Here is a 12,771-nt window from a genome sequence, read left to right on the forward strand (position 1 = left end):
ACAGGTGGCCACTGGCTATTATACTGGACAATGTAGATATATGTCCTTCTCTAAGCATTTGGGGAAAGGCACAAAGGTGTAGTCCAAACTTATTCAATCCTGGTTTTCAGTTTTTGTTCCCCAGTTATTAGTCTTGTGACCATAGGCAAAATTCTTACTTCCTTGAGTTACTATATTTAAAGTATCTAGTAAAGACTGTGATACATACTTGGGACTCAAAATGCATCATTTCCCTTTACCTCAAAGTTCCTTTCTTTACAAAAAATATCTCAATTGAAGAGGATCCTTGTGGGGTTTTGATGAGATAAAACGTATTAACTATTTTGGTGGGTGTGCAGAAAAGAGTTAACATAACATATCTGAAACTTGGGAACTCCCACCATGGACCTCCCACCAGAGACTGTGATTTGGTGTAACATGCTCAAAACTAGTCAGGTTTGAAGCTAAGAAGAAAACCAAGTGCTTTTCTCAGGACTCTGGTACTGATTTCATGACAGTGTATTAAAACAGCTGAAGTTAAATGTTTGCAATGAATTTACATGTAAAAATTTCATAAATGTAGAAGCAACAAATGGCACTCTGCTAGATATGGAGAAATGCCCTCAAAAAATTGCTGACATTTTCATGGCAGGCATTTGTTGTTGGGAACTCCATAAAACTAGAGCAAAGCATTCTAGTCTCCCTTTCATCCAGATAGGACCATATAACTAATTCTTAATGGAACATGAATGGGAGTGATGTGTTCCTGCCAGGTTCAATTTTCTAAGAAGTAGATGTCCTTCTCCACTGCCTTCTGCCTTGTCAGCTGGGTGGAGCAGAAGATTCCAAGATCACAGTGGATGGCAAAACCAAAAAACAGAAAGAGCCCATGCTTTGAACCCTGTCACAGGACAACCAGCTGACCCAAAACATCCACATTGGGCTGTTGTAGGAATAAGGCATACACATTCATTGTTTGAAGATTCTAAAATCGTAAGGCTATCTATATACAGGAGTTGTTACTCTAAACACAAGAAAATTTCAGGATATAGAAACATAATGTATTTAAAAACTCCCTCTATTTGATCTCAACATTCAAACACACCTTGACAAAGTTTTAGCTCCAGAAGATCCTATTACCTGTGGAGACGTTAGCACCTTGACAAGATGATAATGAGAGCACTCTTTATGATGATCATTTTTTTTAAAGAGTTAAAAGCAGATTGGAACTGCTTTTAAAGAATCCCAGGCCAAAGAGGAATATACAAAATTTAACCTAAATAAACATTTAAGGGTGTTTTACAATATTCTCACTTCTGACTCTTATACATTACCCACCTCTCACCTAACGACTAGGATCACACCATCCCTAAAGCCTCACACTCACTCATACTCTCCAAGAATTCTCTCTCATGTTCTCTTGGTGTTCTGATCTCAACATCTTGATTCCTTAATCACCTCCTCCTTTACCAAAATGCTGCTGCAGTCAGAAGAAGCGTGAACCCCATGAGCATTACAACTTCAAAAGGACACACGTTAGATAGAATATACAATGCTATAGTAGATTTTTATACACGCAATGAATTATATATCAGTTGCCAATTTGACACATAGTCATTCCTCAGTATCCAGGGGGGATTTGTTCCCCCACAGATACCAAAATCTGTTGGTGTTCAAGTCCCATATATAAAATGATGTATAATAACTGTATATTTAATTTCCATATTTCCTTAACAGGAATTTTAGTCATTTCTATGACTTTCCTGAAGAGTTTGAAAAACAAAATATCTCTATCTGTAGATGCCACAAAATATAATGTATAATATTATACATTAGAAGTTTCAATATATTCTTAGTCTTTCCTAATAACAAGGGAATATTATTTGCCTTTAGGTATCTGCTAATTAGTGGTACAGCATTATTTACTAAAGGGACCACTGTGAGTTGAAATCAATGTATCAACTCATTGAATTACTAATAAGATAGAGTACAAGGTTTTCGTTTTTTTGAAAGCATACGGTTTAAATTTTGTATCAGCAACTAAATAGGTTAATATGAAATGATATATGATACACACCTTTCTTACCTGGAAAATTTCTACTAGGTAAAATTACTTTTAGCAGTTGCAATTTTATTTTAATACTTATTAATGATGTTTTAGAGAAATCACTGAATGATAAAAAAAATTTGCTCTTTTGAACAGACAAATTGGGCAATACTCAGACTGGATTGACTTTTATTTTGTGAATATGTGAATCTATAAAAGTTTCAGAATGACACACACCAGAATAATGTGAATTTATCTACAGCAGAGTTGATATTGTGCCAGATTCTTCAAGATCCTCTCTTTTTTCCCAAAATTTATTCTAATCTCTGAAAAGCATGCAAAATGGAATAACTATTAAATAAAATGTTTCTTTTCTCTATTTGAAACAAAGAAAATATGACAGTTCTTGGAAAATGTAGTTTGTTTACATTTACTCTTCATTTTTATAATAAAATGAGAAAGATAATACATGCTTTACAGTAGCAAAAATTATGTAGTCAGAGATTTGACTTTCCAGGATAATTTCTATGTTGAACAGTCCAAGAATTTTCAATTTTAAAAACAATATATTAAGAGTTTTTCGGGAATTTATAAGAAATATGCAGTCTAAGTTTCTAAATAAAATCAAACCACCCTACTGTGATTTATATTGCTCTGAATGATACATTTGAATTTTTTTTTGGTTTTAATGTAGAACCAATCTTCCAGAAATTTTATAATAAACTCATTGCATTTCTAGTCCTCCCACTTTCTTTTAAATTATTATTATAATCCTTATTCAAACTCTGCTTTTCTCTTTGTGTAACAAAATCAAATTCTGAATTCCAAAATGAGCACCTGTCAGGTCAGGCAGAATAATTTTTGTGTTGATTTCCCATTTTTGATCTTTGTTACAGGAGTGAATCCAGAAATAGTTGGTGAAACACTGTACCATGTGTACCTCAGGGCCGTTTTCATGAAGTACTATATGAGGATAACCAATTCATCATTTGGCATATTGTCACGCAAAATGACTCCAGATTAACTGTGGAGTGGGGAGGAAATCTAGCTTAACATTAAACCATTGCATAAATACAAATTAATTTTCTATTTATCCTTTTAAAAATGTTCAATTAACTAAAAAATTAACCTTAAATGTAATAATTAACCTTGGCCTGATTGTACTATGAAATATCGTATTCTACTTTGTACAGTTGAAGCATTTATGCTAGACTTGGTTTCTAAAACATGGCCACCTCAACCACATGATTCTACCTGCCTTTCCTAATTTTCTTGTTTTTATATATACTAAATTTATACTTAAAGCAAAAACACTTAACAAGATTTTTTAAAAATATTTCTGCACTAAAGTGTGATTGAATTTCATTCTGTTACCCTCAAGTGTCATGCAGCCACTTGAGGATGAAAATATCAAGTTTTTAGCTCAATCTTTCCCTGAAATGCTGCTCTGGGAGTAATTTTCCCACCTGTTTAGAAAGTGCAAGTGAGATGAGTTTGATTTCTCAGTCTTTTATTTCTGTTCCAGTTTTGCCCCACCCCATTCAATATACCTTTTAAATTGTACTCATTTCTAATGGACCTTAACGCCCTTAATACCCTAGAATCTGATTTTTTATTTTCCTGCATTTAGAGAACTGCAATACTTTAATTATACCTTACTTCTTCACTGTATCTACATCTATATTTTAATTCAAAACTATACTAAGGACCACTCTATGCCAAGGTCATCACATACTCTTATATGCCATATTTCCTTCTATAGTAAGTTCAAATACAAATAGGACCAATAGTCATTGCAGGATCAAGCCCCATAATATTGATGCTCTCTTGCTCTCTGTGCATCCCCAGCCCGAACTGGCCCTGCCTCACCCTTACCTTATGCACATTATTGTTTCCCCCTCCTAAGCTGAAAATTTAATCAGTAAATACCTGTGTGATCGGCCCAACACCCACTAACGATTGTTCTAGCCCTCAGACCAGACCAGAACGGTTCCAGCTCTGGGTCATCAACAGGAAACAGTGGCCCTCTCAGTAGTTGCTAACCCAAAGAGCTGGGGAGGGACATGTTCCAGCTGTCCCCTGGCAACCAAGGAGCCCTTCTGATGTTATGACCCCTTTATCTGATGGCCTCCTCCTCCCTGCAAAGATTGCTGCTGTGTCCTGCCTGCCACTGGCCTTACACATTGGGGTGTCACTCCAGGACATTTGCCTCTGACTTGTAAGATTCCCTGTCCAATAAATTGCTGATGTCTCTGTCGTTGACTCTGGGTTCTTTCTTCAGTCTCATGGCTGGGCAGTTGCAAGGATTGCAGGACTGTGAGGTGCAGCCCAACAGCCATGATTATAAGATTGCCTTTATTTAAATTGTTTAAATAATGTGCATAAAATTTACACCTGCCATCCTACCTGCCCCTGGGATAGATTTTCCATACTTTAAATATTAAATTATGACACTTCAGTCCTCCGGAATTTCTGATTAGTCCAGAATTCTCCAGAGAATTCCCTATGCAGGAGATCACCACACTGTTTCTCTCTGGAGTTGGACCAGATCATAGTGAATGGTCTAAACAACAAGTACCTCTAAATGCCTTAAACAGAGCAGGTGACTGGCACTTGTGGCTAATTGTTACAAAAGTCTGGACACACCAAGAAAATATCAAACTGAAACATCTCACTTAGAAATTATCCCTTGCTTATACCTTTCTACCATTCTTGTATGGTAAATTAAATTGTGTAAAAATTAAATATAGAGCAAACTGCTGACCATAATAATTTCATGTGAAGATCAACTATTAAAACATTTAAAAAATTTTAGATGGAATGAATGAAAGCAAGAGTAATAATAACACTCTAAAGCTACATTGTCTGAGGCACTTTTCACATGTGGCTATTTAAATATAAAATTTAAATTAATTAAAATCAAATAAAATTTAAAAATCAGTTCTTTGGTTGCACTAGCCATATTTCAAAGTGCTTAATAGACACATGGATTTCCATCATCACAGAAGGTTATACTGAGCAGTGCTACTAAAGGATAAAAAATTACATTCTAATTTACATTTTAGTTTATAATGGAAAACAATTTTCTATCTTTACATACACAGATACACCTTGGTTACAAATTTGCTCCCAAAGTTGGAAACCAGCATGAATAGAATGATCAAGGACAAAGATAATGATTAATCAAAATAAACATGTAACAAAACCAGCTAATTTTGCACTGATAAATTTCAACTTTTATGTAATATTTGATTTAACAATGATAAATTACTGCTTCCAGAGCACCTCTGCAAAAATTCCTATCTCAAAAATTGTAAGTTGTGGATTTTCTCTTTCCTTTTTAAAAGCATGGAGGAAAAATAACAAATGAAATGCCAAAATCAAATTGGCATGCCCATGAACTAAAGGTTTTTCATAACTATTAAGAGAATTATAACTACTTTGTTGTGCTACAGTTCTCTGTAGAAATAGAAAGACAAAGAAACTGCACTTTTTGGTTCTATATTTCTTTTTTTAGAAATGCAAATCCACATTTAAATCTCAAGACAATTATTTTAAATCCTAGCTGTCTTTCAGAGACTATAAATTACAGAGATTACTTTTTAAACCTACAGAAAAGAATTTATAAACCATAAGGAATAGAATAGAGCAAGGTGTCTATAAGACTTTAAAAAAGACAACACTTCATCTGAACTACTGAAACACTCTTATCATTCTCCACAATAAAGCAAAAAATAATAATCTTTTTCCTCAATATCATTACACTCGTGTGTTTGTACAACACATATTTAGTACACTACTATAATTTTAAGTTATTAAATGGAGTATGGGACAGTTTTGTCCTCTAAACCATATTTTCCTGAAAAATTAGTAAGTTGTTAAGATACATAAGTATGAATTTTTCCTATAAACAGATAATTTTCCTTTCTGCTGGTAATAAAACATTTTCAGAAATTGTAGTTTGGTTTCTTCTCTCTTTTTGTTTTTTGTGTTTTTGTTTTTTGGTTTTGCCCTCTTACCAATCCTATCACTGCTGCGTTTATGCCGCTGTATACACGCTTGATTCTCTTTCGGAGACATATAAATCCATAGGTTTTAAGATTCTTACTAGTCAGGTATATTCTTAGGCGTTTAATATGGGGTGTTGAATCCATTTCGTCGAGCAAGGAGTAGGTCTTATACTCTTAATTGACTAAAGATATTACATTACAACTGGAGTAAAACTAAATAGTACAAATGATATAAATTATAGCACATCTATAGAAACATAATTATCTTGTTGCAAGTTTCAAAGTATAAAATTACTCTTTAACAACGTATATTATAAATGTGTTTTTTCTAAATTAATGTGATTAATATTACTTAAAGTAATGTAATAAAATTTAGCATTATTTCTAACAGTTTTAATAATTATATATACAAATAATATTGGATATAAGTGATCAAGGGAATGAATTATAATATATAATTGAAAATCAATGTGAGTAGAGATCAATTAAATTAAATAGACTTATTTCCACATGCAAGTGTCTGACAAAAATTTTGTGAGAGTTTCACAGTGCCAATTTCTATGAAAGAATATACTATATTGTCATTTAGTTTGTAAATTAACCAATTTCATCACACTGAAGGATATCTTCCAGGCAACAGCATCTCTCCCACTGAAAATTTTACTTAACAGGTCTTCCTTCTTTTGTGAATATAACTATTTGCAATTTTAAAAATATCTACATGTGGCCCATTCTTAGAAATGTTCCAAGTTTAATGCATTTAAATCTATATTTGAGTTTCAAAATTTATTTTGATTTTCAAATTAAGTAACTATTAAACTGTGTTCAATCTTTTCAACACGGAAAACTTAGATTAGATATTTGTAGTTCACAAAATAAATGATGGTCACAAGTGAAAGTATGAAAGCCCTTTTTTCTTGTGCTGGATATGATGCAATAAAATGAATATTCATTCATATATAAATAACATCTGTGGGTTTTTTTTCTATGGACAATTTACACCCCAACTGTCTACTAAAATGTTATTTATCCTCAATAAATGGGCAGGTACTTGGATTTGTGTTTTGATACTCGATACAATTTTAAGTCTTGGCAAATTTAAGCAATCTTTCTGAAAATCTGATATATATATGAATATTAAGTTGTACTGTTGATTGAATAATCAAGTTTTCTAAAATATTATAACTGTCAGAAGTCACAAAATGTCAATTATCATAGCCTTTAATCTACCTCTCATATTTAATATTTATAGTCATGTTTTAACTAAAATATTATACTTTCAAATTTTGGAATTCTTTCAGTTAATTATTAAAAAAGTGGAATAAGTTAGTTCCTCCTTTATATTAAAAATATTCCCTGTAAGATACCTAGCTTAATTAAATATGCTAATTTTACATACTTTTTTCTTATTAATATTCATTCAATTCAGTGCTGAGATATCATATTCAATTATTGAGGATGCATGCCCCTATAAAATAATAAAAGGGGTCTATCTTTTAAATTTATAAAATTATTTTGTGTAGTTTACAAAAGAACTATAAAATATGTCTTTTTAGCATTAAATGAGTTAATTGGGGAAAACGTGCATTATGTTGCTAGGTAAATATTGAAATTAATACATCTAGAAACAGATTATAACAATTTTAATCTAATAAAAGTATCAGATAAAAACAGAAGTCTGATTTTTTCCTAAATAAAAAAGTTTCATAGCCCAGCAAGGCTAACATTAATGGAGGGCATACTATGAACTGTGTCAAATACTTCACATGTTTAAACTTGCAGGAAGTCTTCTCACTCATTTTATGGAATTAAATATTGAAGCATAGAAAGGTCTAGCAACCTGTCCAAATTCACACTGAAAGTAAGTAGCAGGGCAGGGGACAGAATTCAGGAAGTCTAACCCAAAAACCACACTTGTCATTACTGTAATTCATTGCCTCTTAAGAGAGATTTTAGCCCTTTTGCAGTTGTTTTACAATCAACACAATTAATTCATCAGTTCTTTTGGGTAAAAGAAAGTTTGGGAAAAGGAATCACTCACATTGGCAAATATGACATAGGAAGTAGAGGAAAGGGAAAAGATTTAAAGTGGAAATGTGGGATTTGGAATTTCAGAATATTATATATTATATATTTTTTCCATTTTCTTCTAAGGGAAATTATAAATTTTGGAGAACTCAAAATTTAGCTTCATTAAATTAGGAGGGAGCAGAGTTCTCATTACTGGTCCCCACAATTTTTTTTCATCCAAATTGTGACCCATCTTGTTACTACAAGCAATCACTGATGCTGTAAGCCACATATTTCCTGGTGTTTGTTCTGGGAACATGGCAGGAGTGTACTTCCCTGTCCCTTGAAAATAACATGGAATGAGAGCAGAAACAACATGTAAACTTCTTCAGGGAAGAGCCAGTGTGCAATTAGCCACCTGCCCTTCTCTCTGCTATAGTGATCATAGAAACATATGTCAAGGTCAAGTCTCCATTGGCCTGGGTCTCAGAAAGACTGCAATGAACTGAGCCCACCTGACAACTCCTGTAGAACATATAGCATGGTGAGAAATAAATGTATATTCTAATAAACCACTGATATTTAGGGTTTCTTTGTTACATCAGCCTAACTCAGCCTATGCTGAATAATACATTCTCAAAGCACCATGGGGTGTCTGGGAAATAAATATCTGTTTATGCAAAACCTTGGTCATAAAATTGTAAGGAGGATTTTATTATTAATAAATCTAAAATGAATTTTATAATGATTATTAGAGACAGTTATCTTTGAATATGTGTTCTAAAATATCAACAAATGTAGTAAATCTTATTTCTAATTATATTTCCATTACTGAAAATGTCCATGGACACAAATCATGATACATCTCCTAGCCAAAAGATAACACTAATAGCATATCACCAAAAAATTTAGAAGGAAAAAAGGTGTTATTTTCCATCAGTAATGATATCCATATTTTAGATCTCTTCTCCCTAATCCTGAGTAACACTGGAGTGACCATCTCCATTGTTAGTCAAAACAGTCTCTTTATTTTAAGAATATCTATGAATTTCCCCATTTGACTGATGTTATTTAAGCAGAAAAGACAGAGGGGAGAAGGGGATGAATCTCCTGGAGAAAGTAAAACCAGGGTGTAGATAAAAAGTAGTATTTCAATGTATTTACTACCAAGTGGCCATTATGACATCACCAATATTTTTACCTGCTGCTACTTTTCTCAATAATGAAAAAGGTACCACAATAAAAATTTAGTTATCAGAACTAACTTTTTTCCCATCACAGCACTCACCTGCAGGGCACTAAATCTTATTAGGAGATTTTGGTTTAAAAATTAATTTATATGTTAATTGATTGACTCATTCAACATATTCTAAATAGAATTATGTTAAAAGTATAGATTAAATTTCCACACTAGCTTTAAAAATCTGCACAGATTTTGTGTGTGTGTGTGTGTGTGTGTGTGTTTATACAACTTTCAGAAAATTAACTTCCTTTCTGGGAGTTGTTAGCTGCCCATACACTAAATATTTCTTGGCAACATCAGATTTTCTCATTTATATGGCAAGGTGAAATTCTTTGCTGTATTCAAAAAATTTCACTGTACTTTGAGGATCACACTGTATTTTTAATCCCTTAAAATTTCCTAGAAGAAATGCAGCCATATTTTTATTGTATGTGTTTTAATATATGCTTTACAAAGATTGCATGAACCTCTTTTGGAGGAGTAATGATAATCTGTTGAGTAAATGTAATGGACTTCACCAGTTTTCAAGGAGTTAAGTTTTATAATGTTAACCAATTTAAAAACATTTCTTTTACATGAACACTTTTATAATATATGGAAACAATCTATTATACATAATTACAAATTACAAGAGCATGAAGAATCCTGTTTAAAGAAATTATCTTACAGTGTAAATACATTAATTCTTTGTGTAATCCTATTAAAATAATTCATATTGTTATAAAAACAGGAAGAGCCTGATTCTATAGTAAACTATTCTCAGTTACCATGTGCATGTTGGATAAAATTTCAGGACCTCAGGATTTCATTTTATATAGCAGGATGAACTAATATATTTCACATGAGCAAACATTTATTTAAAAGATTCAGGTTATTTCTTGGAAAATTGTGTCTAATATTTCTCCTTTGATTTCCATCTTCCACCTAAATAGTTAGAAATCTTAGTTTCACTATTTTATTTTTACAGTATTACTTTGATTAGTCATTATTTCGCTGAATGATAGAAATATATCAGAGGATGGCCTAGAATAAACGATTCTATAGTTTCTACTTGGAAAGAATTTTTGTTGTATGGGCCTCTGAATTTGCTTTTCCTACTTTAAATTGTCTTAATCCATGAAATTCTTCATTTTGCAAATATCTACAATGTCATTCTTATTGTATTGTTTAATCATGTATGCATATTATTCCTTTTGGTTCCATTATTTTTAATTAAAAACCACCAAATTTTAATATTGAATATTTTATAAGAAGAATGGTTTTACAGACTTGTCCTCTTTCTTCTTTCTTTTGCATCTCAGGCTCTTCTCTACCCCTTGCTTGCCTTCTTTCTGCTGGAATGTTCATTTTAGGAGCACAAATGAGAATAGTAAATTATAGAAATACAATGGCTATAAAAAAGTATTTTTTAATCCCTTTTGAAAATCAACTAAAATGGCATAATATAAATGTTAGAAAAATAAACTAAAACCCTAAAAACAATCAGAAAATAATAGGTTTTTTGTTTCTTTATAATAAGAAAAAAGGATAAGTAACATAAAAGTAACCAACTTTGTGAATTTTAAGTTTATAACTTTCAATATATTATATAAAATTGTAAAAATTAAGGTATTAGTCTAATATATGTTTAGGTATTTATTTTACATAATTTGAGGGGAGATACACTTTTATTCCCTGTAAAAAATAAATGGCAAAGAATTGTAAATGGGCAAAAAATTATTGCATCTTTTACTGCAATGCCACTTAAAGGATTGTCCAGTGCATCCTCTAGGTATTTTCTAATTCTATGGGGGTGTGGATCTTTGGTTGACTTTGATTGACTAGTCCATTTTACAACTCTGTGGGTATAGAAATTAATTTATATAAAACCAATTGTAATACAAATGTCTTCACCTGTAGCACCGCAAATGAGTATTTTCCAGTAGATAAAATCAACCTCCAAATATCAAATTTTCACTAGAATTTATTTTAACTCATTATTATTTTCCTCATTAAAAGATTAATTTAATAAAATGTTTGACATATGTTCACTTAATACATGTATGAGTCATGATTTAAATTTTTTATAATTACAATATAAATGTAATTATAATATAAAATTTTAATAATTATAATATGGGGGGGGCTTCAAGATGGTGGAACAGTAAGATGTGGAGATCACCTTCTTCCCCACAGATAAATCAGAAATACATCTACATGTGGAACAACTCCTACAGAACACCAGCTGAACGCTGGCAGAAGACTTCAGACCTCCCAAAAGGCAAGAAACTCCCCACATACCTGGGTAGGGAAAAAGGAAAAAGATAAAACAGAGAAAAAAGAATAGGGATGGGACTTGCAAACGTGGGAGGGAGCTGTGAAGGAAGAAAAGTTTCCACACACTAGGAAACCCCTTCGTGGGCGGAGATTGCGGGTGGCGGAGGGGGGAAGCTTCGGAGCCACAGAGGAGAGCACACCAACAGGGGTGCGGAAGGCAAAGCAGAGAGATTCCTGCACAGAAGTTTGGTGCCGACCAGCACTCACCAGCCTGAGAGCCTTGTCTGCTCACCCATTGGGATGGGTAGGGGCTGGTAGCTGAGGCGCCGACTTTGGAGGTTGGATCCCAGGGAGAGGATGGGAGTTGGCTGCGTGAACACAGCCTGAAGGGGCTAGTGTGCCACAGCTAGTCAGGAGGGAGTCCAGGAAAAAGTCTGGAGCTGCAGAAGAGGCAAGAGACTTTTTCTTGCCTCTTTGTTTCCTGGTGCACGAGGAGAGGGGATTAAGAGTGCTGCTTAAAGGAGCTCCAGAGAAGGGCGCGAGCCGCGGCTATCAGCATGGACCCCAGAGACGGGCATGAGATGCTAACGCTGCTGCTGCAACCGCCAAGAAGCCTGTGTGCAAGCACAGGTCACTATCTACACCTCCCCTCCCGGAAGCCTGTGCAGGCTACCACTGCCAGATCTAGTGATCCAGGGACAACTTCCCTGGGAGAACACATGACATGCCTCAGACTGTTGCAAGGTCACACTGGCCTCTGCCACAGGCTTGCCCCTCATTCCATACCCTGCCCTCCCTCAGGCCTGAGTGAGCCAGAGCCACTGAAGCAGCTGCTTCTTTAACCCCGTCCTGTCTGAGGGAAGAGAAGATGCCCTCAGGCAACCTACACGTAGAGGTGGGTCCAAATCCAAAGCTGAATTCCAGGAGCTGTGTGAACAAAGAAGAGAAAGGGAAATTTCTCCCAGCAGCCTCAGGAGCTGCGGATTAAATCTCCACAATCAATTTGATGTACGCTGCATCTGTGGAATACCTGAATAGACAAAGGATCAGACCAAATTGAGGAGGTGAACTTTGGGAGCAATTATATATATATATATATATATATATATATATATATATATATATATATATATATATATATATTTTCCCTTTTTCTCTTTTTGTGAGTGTGTATGGGTAAGCTTCTGTGTGTAATTTTGTCTGTATAGCTTTGCGTTTACCATTTG

The sequence above is a fragment of the Grampus griseus genome (genome assembly GCF_964374135.1).
Source record: "Grampus griseus genome assembly, chromosome: 18".
NCBI classification, from domain to species: domain Eukaryota; kingdom Metazoa; phylum Chordata; class Mammalia; order Artiodactyla; family Delphinidae; genus Grampus; species Grampus griseus.